This window comes from Nelumbo nucifera, chromosome 6 (assembly GCF_055504915.1).
Source record: "Nelumbo nucifera cultivar China Antique chromosome 6, China Antique-T2T, whole genome shotgun sequence".
Taxonomy (NCBI): domain Eukaryota; kingdom Viridiplantae; phylum Streptophyta; class Magnoliopsida; order Proteales; family Nelumbonaceae; genus Nelumbo; species Nelumbo nucifera.
In genome coordinates this window covers 4,520,374-4,533,773 of record NC_142654.1, presented here as the reverse complement: position 1 = coordinate 4,533,773, position 13,400 = coordinate 4,520,374, and the positions used below count along the sequence as shown (strand labels likewise).

At 35.7% G+C, this 13,400-nt stretch overlaps 1 pseudogene; it reads left to right on the top strand.

Moving 5' to 3' along the window:
• Nucleotides 1-7,811: 7,811 nt before the first annotated feature.
• Nucleotides 7,812-8,951, top strand: LOC104586632 (pathogen-associated molecular patterns-induced protein A70-like; annotated as a pseudogene).
• Nucleotides 8,952-13,400: the final 4,449 nt, after the last annotated feature.

Sequence of the window (13,400 nt, the reverse complement as noted above, 5' to 3'; positions counted from 1 at the left end):
GTTACAAAAGCTTGGGGGTCCCCACTCCCCAGGGCATCTGCATCTGTTCCTATTTCTTGCCATCCACTCCTTCCCTCTTTTCACTTAGGCCTTTTGGGCTCATCTGCTTTGGTTTATCTTGTTTCTGTTTTAGTATACAATATGACTATGTATCATCCTTTTATATGAAGCTTTTCAACAAACAGATGGTGCAAAGAAGTGTTGAAGCCTTGGGGACCAACATGTATAAAGCCTTTTAATTAATTGCTTGGTTGCACTTGATCCCATTTCATCAACTCGTCTCCACTTTTTTTGCTTTGCTGGTTTGCTTCCTTTTGTTAAGGCTGAAAAAAGAAAAACAAAAGAAATTAAAGAAAGGTTCCCAATCAGTGAATAGGAATATTTCTCAGACATGCTTTGTTTGGTCCTACAAAACCTCCTCTCAAGGAACTTTTTTGAGAAACCATGAGGGGCGCCATGTCAGATGAACATGACCTATAGGACAAATTTGAGTTGGGCCCATAAGGAAGCTATGTCACTCTGCTTTTAATGTCGTTTTTCTTTGCTTGTGAATGGGAAAAGAACTTCTGGTATTAAAAAAAAAATATATATATATATATATATAATAATAAAATTGAGACTAGGGTCCCTATGTATATGATGTTCAGTGGGGTTACTTTGGATGATTTGGATTATGATGTGTTACAAAACCAAACGTGCTGAAGAAAGAAAGAAAAAACAAAAGTTAAGAAAGTATGACATAGAACAGAGAAGACCACCCAGATGTATAGAGAATCAAAATGACAATGGTTCAAGTTAAAGAGAAAAACCACCAACTTCATTTTTTTTTCTGTAGACGTCCAATGGCTTCAAATGTTCCTTTCAGATTTCTTTCCTTGTTAGAACTCAGAACAATCAAACATACAAAGAAATGAAAATGAAAAGTTGTACAGCATGAGGCATCTGACTACTTCATTGACCCAGCTACAGAGTCCAGCATTTCTCGGTGCATGCAGGGTATCTGATACATGAAACTGAAGAAAGACATCCAGATATCAAACAATTTCCAGTCCACGGATTGCTTTCTCCCATTGATTTACCCATGCTGATCCTGCATTAGGCATGAAAACATATATCTATATATATTGTGAATTTTTAATATGGTGCAATATATGTTTTCATGATTTAGTTTTATAGTTTTTGAATAAAGGGGCCTATTATTTACATGTAAAGACTAACATCACCTTTAATTTAATTCAAAAACTTAAAACATTAATATTATTTACCTTTGAGTCTTCGTAATATATTCACACGTGAACTGTGAATTGTGAATCACAACAAGAGAAAGAAACCAGAGAAGAACAATTTCACAAGTTAATTAGGTGATATATCATTCATCAGTCCCAAAATCATGAGCCTTTTCCAAGCCACGATTTCTACAGAAGGTGCTTAAAGAAGAAGAAAAGGAATGAGCGGTAAAGATGATATAGCCAGTTAGGCAGTTACAATAGCTGTTGCACCAACCATTATAAAGATGAACCGGTTGGATTAATTAAACTCCATATGTGCACGTCTATCTTATTCGTATATATAGGAGATTGGGCTTGGCCCAGGATTGAATTGGGTGGCCTAAGGTCTCAATCAAGCCCGACCAAATCTATGGCTTCCCAATGTTTTTGAACCTAGGCCCATTACAACCCTGCAAAACCCAGCCCAATTTAAACGAAATGATAGCTTCCGCCTTCCTTTGGGGTCAGAAATTTCCACCAAGAAATCTGTGACTGATATATTTGTTTGAACTTTGAAGTGCCTCGAAAACCCTAGGCCTAGGAAGAAGCTCGGACAATCTTGTCGAATGGCCAGAAAACAGGGATAACCCTCCCCAAAAACCTGATGAAGGACCACATTTGAGCCTCTGACACAGTTGCTTGAGGCAACTTCCTTTGCTGCTAGAGGAGGCCATACTTATTTTTTTAACCTTGTTGTCTCAGAGGAGGTTGAGATCATAATATAGTAGCCTTTAGCCTTTTACATTTCTTGCAGATAGGACTAATATATAAAATTGCCCTTCCCTAGACAAGCACATTAGAGCATTAATGGCAACAATCTTGACAACCCCTAACGCTATGTTTTTTTTCGCAGAAAATAAGAGAGGAATATTTATCAAATCAAACACTGCCCTAGTGTTTCGGTTCTTGTTTCTGAAATCTGCGATTCTACCATTTCTTTGTCATTTCAGTTCTTGTAGGTTCCTCTCAACTCAGTATCTTTAGTTTCTCTTTTAGAATTCCCTTTTTTATATATACAATAGGAAGGAAACAAAAGAAACTAACACAGGAAAAACCAACAAACTTTAGAAGGAAGCATTACACTCAATAAAATGACCACATGCATTAAAAAAAAAAAAAAAAACCAAATGTAACTAAGGAGATGATCTTCAAGCCTCAGACCAAAGAAAGATAAGTAATGAACCAAGCTAGCGAGGTGATCCACTACAAAGTTTGCTTCCCTTAATGCATGAGAATAGGAGATGTTGAGTTTAGAACTGGTTTGAAGATGCCGACATTCATTCATGAAGTTCATATGTTCCATGGAGGCACTAGACAATCACAAATGCAATCAATGATAATATTAGAGTCCCCACCATTCAAATACGTGGTTTTTTCAAATTTAGATACATGGCATTTTTTGAGAAGTTGTTAAAGTCCATAACCCACTACCATGAGTTAGACAAGTGGCATTCTCATTTTCTAGAAAGCTAGACATATGATAATTTGGTGCAGTACAGGAAAAGGCCAATAAATTCTATGCAAGTTGGGACCATTCCAAGGCACATAAGAAGTAAGGGTGACGCCACCGGCCCAATTTAGTAAATATTTACTGATATAGCATCATCATAAAATTTCTATCTTAGTTCGTTTTTATTAAGTTGGCACCATCACTAAATTTCTATCTTACTTCGTTTTTACCAAATTAGCATTATAATGAGATTTTGAATTTATATTCAATTAGGACTTTACTTTTAAAGGGTTTTTAATAGGATTCTATTATGGAGTGTTTTCTTAAATTATGATTGCTCAATTAAGACTTTCTTTTTGAGGAATTTTAGTAGGATTCTATTATGGAGTGTTTTTAGATTAGGATAGGAGCCATAAGGGTGTATGCCTATATAAAAAGTAGTTAGGGGAATGCTAAGATAGTTTTTGACATTGAATTTTCTTTTAATTATTCAGTGAAGAATCATTCTTCTTGGTAGTTTGACTTCTGCTCTTTTCTTTGAAGCTTTTCTCAATGTGTTTTGTTTTCGTACTAAACCACAATTTCCAAGAAATTCCTGCTAAGCCTACAACCCACTACCAGGCTACATCCCTCCATTATTCAGACACATGGCCTTCTCATTTTTTTGGAAAGCTAGACACATGACATTTTTGGAGAAGTTGCTGCTAAAGCCTATAACCCACTACTACCATTTTGAATCCATTCCTAAAAAATGTAGAAAATGCAAAAATGGTTATCCACAACCACTTTCAATCCATTTTCAATTCATATTCTAATAATTATTGAAAAGTTATTTTTTGAATAAATATTTTCAAAATTTTAATAATTGTTTAAAATATTAATAAATGTAAATTTAACATTATTGATCCTATAATGTAAATTTAACATTACTGGTTCCTTGTACTTAGTACGGGATCATTCACTAGTATTTATATATACTAGGGGAATTTTGTTGCAATGAGATGAGCTTCGAGAGCTGCCCATGCTTCAGCCTAATTTATCAAACACTCTCCAATATTCCTACAAGTCATAATAATTTAAGGTTATTTTATCCATAATTAACTTGGATGATAAACATAATAGTAATTTTATATTTGCTATAAGCCATTTAAAAAACAACCCCCAATTAGCCCGACAATAATCGGTTTGGTTCTAGTTCTGATTTTATAAAACCAATAGAGTGTAGTTAGGAACTGGATTTGCATACTTGTCTTATTGGTTTGGGACCAGGTCCACCTATCCCAAACTAGACCCGACCCACTAACATTCTCCTAGAGCTACCTAGGGGTGAACATGAGTTAGTTTTACAAAATTTTACATGTCTCTTGTTAAAAAAAAAAAAGAAAGAAAGAAAAAAATGAAATTCGTATTCTAAATATTGTACCTGTCGAATTTGGGCTCAATTAGGGAATTACACATAGTTTTACAAAATTTCAATAGGCAGTAATTACTGAGCGACATGTATTAATGCAGCCAACAGTTTTGAGTTGGGAAAGTTGTGTTTGGTTTGAAGAAAAAAATAGGGAAGGAAAGGGAAAAGTAGATAAACCATTACAAAATCTTATATAGGTTTTTTTTATCTTTTCCTTCTTTTTCCTACCTTTTCCTTCAAACCAAACATAGTCTTAGTGAACACATATATTAATGCAGCCATGATGGATATTTGAATCTTTCATTTAAAGGAAAATTGAATAAGGGGAATTATTTGGAATTCAACAAAACTTTAGCTCAATTGTGAAACAGTATATACATTGCAAATCCTTGTATTTTGTATTTGTTATTTTTGGTAAATGATCATCAAAATGCATTAAAAGAAAGACAGAGCGTACAATACATAAAAAAAAAAAAAAAAAATCAGCATCAAATCAGACCTTATACGGTATTAGCAAAATTACATCATGGGCAGATCAGGGATTTGAATTTATTATTTGAGACCTAAAGATGCTAATAAGGACCAGAAATTGCAATGGATGTCTGAGTAATGTAATTGAAGCTCAATCCTTTTGAACTTTGAAACTTTGAGTTCCACAAATCAACCCAGTCCACATCAAACCATTCAGTTTCAGTAGAGAGAAGCCGGGCCTAATAACCCATGGGCTAGCCCAAGAGAGTGAGTACAAGATTAAAAGCACTAAAACTCAAGTGGGCCGTCAGGAGGAATAGAGAGCTTAACCCCCTCCGTCGGGCTCAATTTACACGATGCATTGGCCTATTGGTTTTGTCTTGCTCTAGAGTTCCGGTTGTTTCTTTGTCCAGCCAGATAATTAGGTGTATATATTTTGTCTTATTCAGTCTCACAAACAAGATTTTAAAAGACTAAAGGCGGAGAGGCAAGACGGTTAGGTGCCAAAGAGGCGAGGCGTAAGCCTCAAACTAAAAAATAAAAAATTATAAGCATAATTCATAATTAATAAAAAACACAAAAGGAAACAAATAATTGAAATTTTATATAATTATGTGTGACTTATTTAATGTATAATAATCCAATAACCGTTAATTATGTGTTCAATTTTTTCAAGGTTACTCTTATGAAATCTAAACATCGAAAAAAAACAATGCTATAATCAAAATGACTAGTGACTACCAATTACCATAAAAAATTTGATACCAAACTATCAAACAAAAGGTGAAAAAAAGAAAAGATTATGAGATCAAGAACATACCTGACCTGACACAATCCAATAGCTAATTTACAAAATATGAATCCTTGAAGTTCAAATTTCTAACTTCCTATAAAAAAATTACAATAAGTTTTTTAAAGTGTATTTCTTATAATAAGTAGACTTCCTACCTGTAGAAATAGGCAAAAAATTAAAATTTTAAATTAGTAGACACACTCATTAAAATTTAAAAGCGCCAACTAGCAAGCAAGCCATATTGAACATGTTCATCCAGTTACGAAAATTTAACCAGAATTTGTTTATATTAGTTAAGCAAGTTTTCCAATTCCCAAATGAACTGAAAATATTACCAATATTTCAATTAAAATTCTAGTTTCAGAGCTTCAAGCCTAATTAAAGATCAAAACCTAGTTTCAACTCTGAAATCAAAATTTAAAATCATGTTTTCTAAATTCTGAATTTTTGATGTTCATTCAAATTACATCCATTTCTTTTTAAGCAAGTCTCTTATCACTAAAAGCATGGTTTGAACTCCATTCATTTTCTTCTTCATGACAATAAAAACAAAGCATGCAAAATAACCATAGCCACAACTTTATTTTTTAAACTTTTAATAATTATGTAACACTAAGCAAGCAATTAACAGTAGCAGGTTAACCATATAAAGTTATGATTTAAGAAACAAGAACAAGAAGAACTTACCTTAGTCGTTGATCACTTGGTTAGTCGACTGTTAATCTGTTACAAACTTCAAAGTTCAAACAAACTATATTTTGTGTTATTAGCTGAAAAGAAAATTAGAAAATCAAAATGTTATGTTGAATATTGAAATGGAATGATAGAAAACTCAAAACAAAACTTTGTTTTCAGTTTCTCTGAAACCTTGGAATTACCTATGCAGCAGACAAGTAAGAACCGTAGGAAAATTACAAAAATAAAGAAGAAGAAAGGAATCACCATTTCTTTTTTTGTAGTTCTCACTTGTTATTTCGAACCAGGAAGAAGAAAAGAGGGGAAACCCCAAAATGTTTGATTCCCACATTAAGTTCTTATTGTATTTTTGTCTTTTTACACATTTACCCCAATAGAAATTGAAACTTACACCCTTAAACCAGAATTATTCGAGGCTACCACCTCAATGATTTGACACCTCGAGGCAAGAGGCGTACGCCTCATTGAAATTGAGGCTACCCACCTTGCAATATCTTGAAGAGGCTACCTAGGCCAGGCGAATTTTTGCCGCCCCGCCTCAGATGCCTTTTAAAACCATGCTCACAAAATGAGCCTATAAAAATTTGGGTAAATTATAAATTCATACCTTATATTTTGAAGATAATGGTATTTTAATACCCAAACTTTAAAATATGTCGCTGTAGTACTAGAACTCCTGAAAATTGCTATTTTAGTCTAATATTATTAACAGATGTGTTACAGTGGATAGTAAAATTATCACAGTGCCCTTTACTATCATAAACAATCAAATACATTTACAGAATTGATGAATTGATCTCTATTCCAAATGCCGGCAGATAAGGAGCACGGAGTACCCTCATACTTGCTAGGTTGTCGATGACTTGGTGACTCGCTTTGTTTGTCCAAGATCGTTTAGTGTCAAGTCAAGGAACTCTTTAATATGACTAGATGGCATTAGGGCATCTTCCAGTGAAGGTGGATTGTGGTGGGTTTGGGGCTTTGTTCATTGTTCATTGCTGCTCTGGTTTTGTCTCCAAGAAGAAATTAAATAGTCTCTTCTGAAGGGTACTTTTGAGATTTTCAAAATTTCAAAATGCATGTGGCATCATGTGCATCAGATAGTTTTTTTTTTTTTTGGTAAAAATACAGATAACTCACAGAATGCTAATAATAGTTAATTAGGGCCTAAAGTAGCTGTTTTCCGGAATTCAGGTACTGCCATTAGGGATGATCATCAAAAACCAAAAAACAAAACTGAATCGATTAGTTCAGTTTCAGTTAACCAATATTTATATATATTCTATATATTTTTCATGCATATTATATATATATCTATACATTTATAATATATATATATATATATAAAATTAAAAAAAAAATTGAAAATACCGAAAAACCAAACCCACCAGTTTTTCTAAAATCAGTAGTACCAGTTGAGTTCAAAAAACAATCCCACAGCACCCCCTTAACGGTATCAAAGTACTAACTAATATGCAATTTATCCTAAAAAATTATTAAAAGAAAGAAACAAGATAAGTGATAAATCTTCGCACTGCGCTGTCGCTACCGCTGGACTGACGACGTATCTCAATTCTGTGGATGGACGTATTTTAATTCTCAAGTCCACTAAACGACGGTCTCTGATTTCAGGAATGCAGTCAATGTCCAGAACAGATCCACCCAAAATCCAAATAAAAAAAGGATAAACTACATGCATGGAGATTAAACCCGGGCCCCTCTCATCTCCCATTTCCATGCCTCCACCATTTTGATGACTAAGCTCAGCTGAATTATTTTGCCAAGTCATCGTCACATCACATACTAAAAAAGCGCTTATTTTGTATCTATTCATCCATTCCTTTTTTTCTCCACTCTAGAATTAGATTCCTTTATTAACATTCATCCCCCTTTTTTTTATACTCTCCGTCTCCACACCACACACTGGGAGTCTGATCAGAACCATAAGCCTATGGTTCTATCTCTTCGTTTTCTCTTTCTCCGACTTGGGTACGGCAAGAGTCTCATATTTCTGTAGTTTGAAGAATAAAATAAAAACTAATCAAAATCCACCGCTAGCTACCATGCTTCCAGAATCCATCGCTTCCATCTGTGCTTCTGTGTACAGTTGGTTCACCCCAACTGTTCTCTTCCTCCTCCTCAACCTCATGATCGCAACAATTACTCTCACTTCCGGAATCGGAACCGAAAACCACCATCACAACGACAAACAACACACACAACATCCCCAGCCGCTCGCCCGATCTCCCTCGGTCTTACAACGACTCAAATCCATCAATCTCTGCCGCTACCGATCCGAAGAAGAAACCCCATTTCCCTCCATCACCACGACATACCAACCTTCTGAAACTGAGAGCGTACAAAAATTAGAGACAGCCCAGCAACAAGAACAACGAGAAAAAGAAGAAGTCGTGTATCAGATTCCAGATCAAGTTCGGGACGACCATGTCACCCGGACAACGTCCGACACGCGGCTGGGGTCGGGTGACATGACAGTGAAGTTGCCACGGAAGATGAAGAAGTCCGCCAGTGCTAAATCGGCTTTTGGGCATTTTGAAGAAGAAGAAGAAGAGGAAGAGGAAGATCTTATCGTGGATCGTCGTCGACCGTCCACCGTGAGGGAAAATAAGAGCAGAGGCAGTGATATGGAGACGTTTGGAATGGACGAAGAGGTGGATGCGAAGGCTGATGACTTCATTAACAGGTTTAAGCAACAACTGAAGTTGCAGAGGCTCGATTCATTGTGAGGTACAAGGAGATGCTCAACAGGGGCGCAAAATAAGTTTGTTTCAGACTATTTGGAAGTTGAAACCGGGTATTAAACTATATATTAATGGCCATAAATCTGTTACATTTATTGGATATTGTCGTCATCATATTCATATAATATAGTCACACATGCATAGAAATTTAATGGGTATTTTAGACTTGTTCCGCCGTATAAGTTATGAGTTCTAGCGAGAGAGAGAGAGAGAGAGAGAGAGAGAGAGAGAAAGTAGGAAGAAGAATAAAGAAGATACGGAGGCCCAAAGCCAGACAGTATAGCTTACATTTACGAGTAATAATCAGAATTAATGCTACGTTCAGTTTGATAAAACATATATAGCGTATTCCAAGGCATGCGTGAAAACTGTTCAAGGGTTTAGGCATTCTCATCTATTCGTTTCTTTTCTCAATAGAAATTTATGGTTTGATCTCCATCAAAATTTTTTATTGTTTTTTATTTTTCTTCTACATGTCATTGTTCTCAATATTATTTCATCTAATTTTAGGTAGTGGGAAATCAAAGGCTTTTGATTTTATTATTTCAACTCAGCAATACTACAGTTTCCAAGATGGGCCCTATACGTAATCCGGAAATAGAGTTGTTCTAGTTAACTGTTTCTGAGTCAGCGGTTTGTTCATCCGGATCAAACAGTTCGGACGGTTTGCATTAGGATAAATATTTTTAGTATAAAAGTTTTATATGAGAAATAAAGAAAGGATAAGAGATTGAGTTTTCTGTTGTCAATAGACATGTTCATGGGCTGAATAGAAATTTATTAGGCCCGACGGTGATTGTGTTCGCCGGAGTTGAGTTTCACGGTGACTGTGAGCTGCGATTTTAACAGTGAAAAGTGTGTCAGTTCGCGTCTGAGAGAGAGACAGAGAGAGAGAACTCACTGCCGCCGCCGGTGCCTATATTCGCCGCCTCGCTGATGCCTGAGATTTAAAAGAGAAGTGAGAAGAAAAACGAGAGAGAGAAAGAAAGAGAGAGAAAGAGAATGAGATGACTCACTGTCGGAGTTGTGCCGGTGAATGTTCGCCGCCTCACCAGTTGTGTGGCTGCCTGAGAGTGTGAGGACTGAGGAGGATGTGAAGACTAAAGAGAAGAGAGGTTCAGCTAAGGGGAAAGAGGTGAAAGAGAAGAGAGGTTCAGCTTAGGGAGTTAGGGTTTTTTAAGTTTAGTCTATAGGTCGGGTTAGGCCGGGCTCGGGCGGGCTATTTTGGCAAATCCCGAGCCCGGCTCGAATTTATTGTAGGCTGGGCTTTTTGGCTTGGGGCTAAGCCCGCGGGCTCATTTGCGTTTTCAAGCCCGTCTGGGGGCTGGGCCGGCCTGTCAGGCCACCCGGCCCATGAACAGGTCTAGTTGTCAACTAAGAAAGAAAAAGAGAAAAAAAAAAGAAGAAAAGAAAGAAAGAAAGAAAGGAAGGAAAAAGGGAAAAAAAAAGAAAAGGAGAGAAAGAAAAAGAAGGAAGGAGGGAAGGAGGGAAGAAGAAGGAAGGGGAGGAGGAGGATTCAATGCTCACCAGCGATGATAATGGTGACGGCAATGGCAACAGACGTAGATGTCAGATCTGAGATCGATCGCACACCCCTAGATCTACAATCTTCTTCTTCTTCTTCTCTCTCTCTCTCTCTCTCTCTCTCTCTCTCTTTGTGTTAGATCTCAGATCTGAGTTCATGCCTCAGACTCTCAGTTTTCTCCCTTCTCTATTCTCTACATTCTGCAACTTTCTTAAACCGCGAACCGTTGTTCGGGTTAAATGACTTGACGGTTCGATCGCCCGGGTCAACAATTTTATGATCAAGTCAACGGCTCTTAACCCAGGAACAGGTTAAGGGTGAAATGGAACTGGTTGCTTAGACGGTTTTCGAACTGAACAATCTGACTGTTTAAGCCAACGACAGTTCAAAAACATTAACAACTTATAAGAAGTTTGAAGATCCCAAAGTGATTGTAAGCTAACCATTTGAATGACTGTCTCTTTCAGCTTTTAGCCTGTGTAGTACTTCAAAAGCAGTTGAACCAGCTTTGTTGAATCTTTAGCTTAACCCACACTATAGTACTCATTTGTGAGGGCTAAAGTGCAATTGCACTCTTGGCTTTCGCGGGAAGATTCCACACCGACAACCTATAGAAGCTATGTTTGGTGAAAAATCTAAAGAGCCTAAAACCAGTGTGAATCAGTCATTTGAAGAATTATTTACTTCAACCTGTTTGTATAGCTTATTGGAATGCTTCAAAGCAATTGAACCAGCTTAACTAAATGTTCAACTTCACCCACCCAAATAGGCTTGGAATGCAACAACTTACGTCAAAAGTATTTCTAAAGTTATAGAACATTGTCAGAGGCCATTTTGGGGGGGATTCTTTGCTTTGATTGAGCCACTATAGAAAAGGAACAATGGTTGGGCGGGCGTGTTCCAAATGAGCTACTTGGATTAATTTCACTCAACAGTCGTAAAAATGTCATCCGAAATGTTCATACATTCAGGATTTTTACCATACATAACTTCCACATTTTCATTTGGGATCTATCTCGAAAAACAAATGATGTATTAGGTTGTGTTTTAAAAAATGGTCCAGAGTTCAAACCGTTTTTGTTTCTAGGATGTGAGTCACAAATGTAACCATCTAGGTTGAATGGATCAGGCTGTGCCACGCTAGCACACACACATGTATGCATACATACATATATACATACACATATACATGTGTATAAATACATATTTTATCAATAAATAATGTATAATTATGTTTTAGATATGATATATCTATTATTTTATATTTAATTTATATTTTTAATTCACTTTTATTTTTTATAAAAATATTAAAAATTGCAATTTGAAACTAAAAATGGGATTTTTTTTTTTTGCAAAAATAGCGAGGCAAGGTGCCTATGGCTCCTTGGGACACATAAATCTTGAAAAGTTACGCAAAATCAAAGAAAAAAATATCACCCCAATTGGACATCAAAGTGCAAGGTTATGGCCTCCAAAAGTTTGTATGCATTGAGTGTGCAACCTGCAACCTAGTGACCATGTTGAATGGGTTGATTGTTGAACCATCCGGTTTGGATGGTTTTTACCAAGTTAAAGGTTTATAACTGACTTATTGATTTTAATAAAACCAAACCCTGAATCTTGGTCAAGTAACGGTTCAAGCAGTTCAACCGAATAGGTCAACAACAAGTTGAAAACGTTGGTATTAAGTCAATCAAAAAATTTAGGCTATCAAAGTGGTCTAGTAATAACAAATAATTGATTTTTTACTATTCAAAAATATTCTAAGAATTGATTTGGCCTTGCAAGATTGGCAACTTCCACAATCTAATTCAATTAAGATAAACAATATATGTGTATATTATTATGAAAGTTTAAAACATCAATATACCTTGATATGAGAGAAGGGGTGTGTCTAGACTTTGAATCTTACACTAGTTTTTTTTTTTTTTAATTTCAAAAGCGAGCCATTTTATTATTTAATTATTAAAAGTCACCAAAAGATACATATGATATACTTATACAGTTGTATTGTGTTGAAATCTTGAACCTTGGTGATAATAATAATAATAATAATAATAATAATAATAATAATAATAATAATAATAATAATAAACTTCTATATGGCAATGTTAACATAATACATATCATATAAGGGAAATGTCATAATCCTCTTTACCTATTGGGTATCCTTTGTTTTTCTTATGTTTTCCCATATCTAATCAATAGCTATGTGCGAGTTTTTTTGTATTAATCATTACCTAACACTCTCACAGGAGTCATTACGAGTAAGAGAACGTATGGGACATTGTGCTCAGGTCTATTCAAATTTTGACAAAAACTTAACCTAAGCAGCTGATTCACCCAAGTTACTATAAAAAGAAGGGTAAAATATAAAATCCTCCCTTGAGGCTTTTGAAAATATTAAAAATCTTCCCTCAAATTTTACTTTAACAAAAACCTCCCTTCAAATTTTGAAAAACTTAATACAAACATTCCTTCCTTCACTGACCAGACGAAAAACGTTTGGCCGATGCATTATTTTTTTTCAAAATACCTATTTTACCCTGAGAAATAGAATTCTTTCATTTGAAAAGTATTTCATATCATTGTTTGTCAAGTGAAATTCCTTGTTCATTGAATGTAAAGGACAAATGTGCCCTTTAATGTTGATTAAATTTTCAAAACATGGTGAAAAATTCCAATGACCATTTATTTCTTCTTTTCTTGGTAGAAGCAGGTTTCTCATTGCCCCTTGTTTTCTGCAATGGAACTAGTGCACCATTGCTCCTTTTGTTTTTTTTTTCTCTTCCTCCGCTTTTTTACCCCACTCTCATTTCGGGTTCGCATCTGCCCCCCACAGACTTTCCCCCAAAAACGTCCCACGAAACCTAGGCGCAATGCGTATCATGACACACGCGCACTAGGATGACTCGTGCTGTCTCTATTTCACGCCGTTTGTTCTTCTCCTATTCTACTGTGAACTGATACCCTTGGTGCCCCCTTTCGCAACCCACCCACCGGAGGTAAACTCTTTCGAGTTCC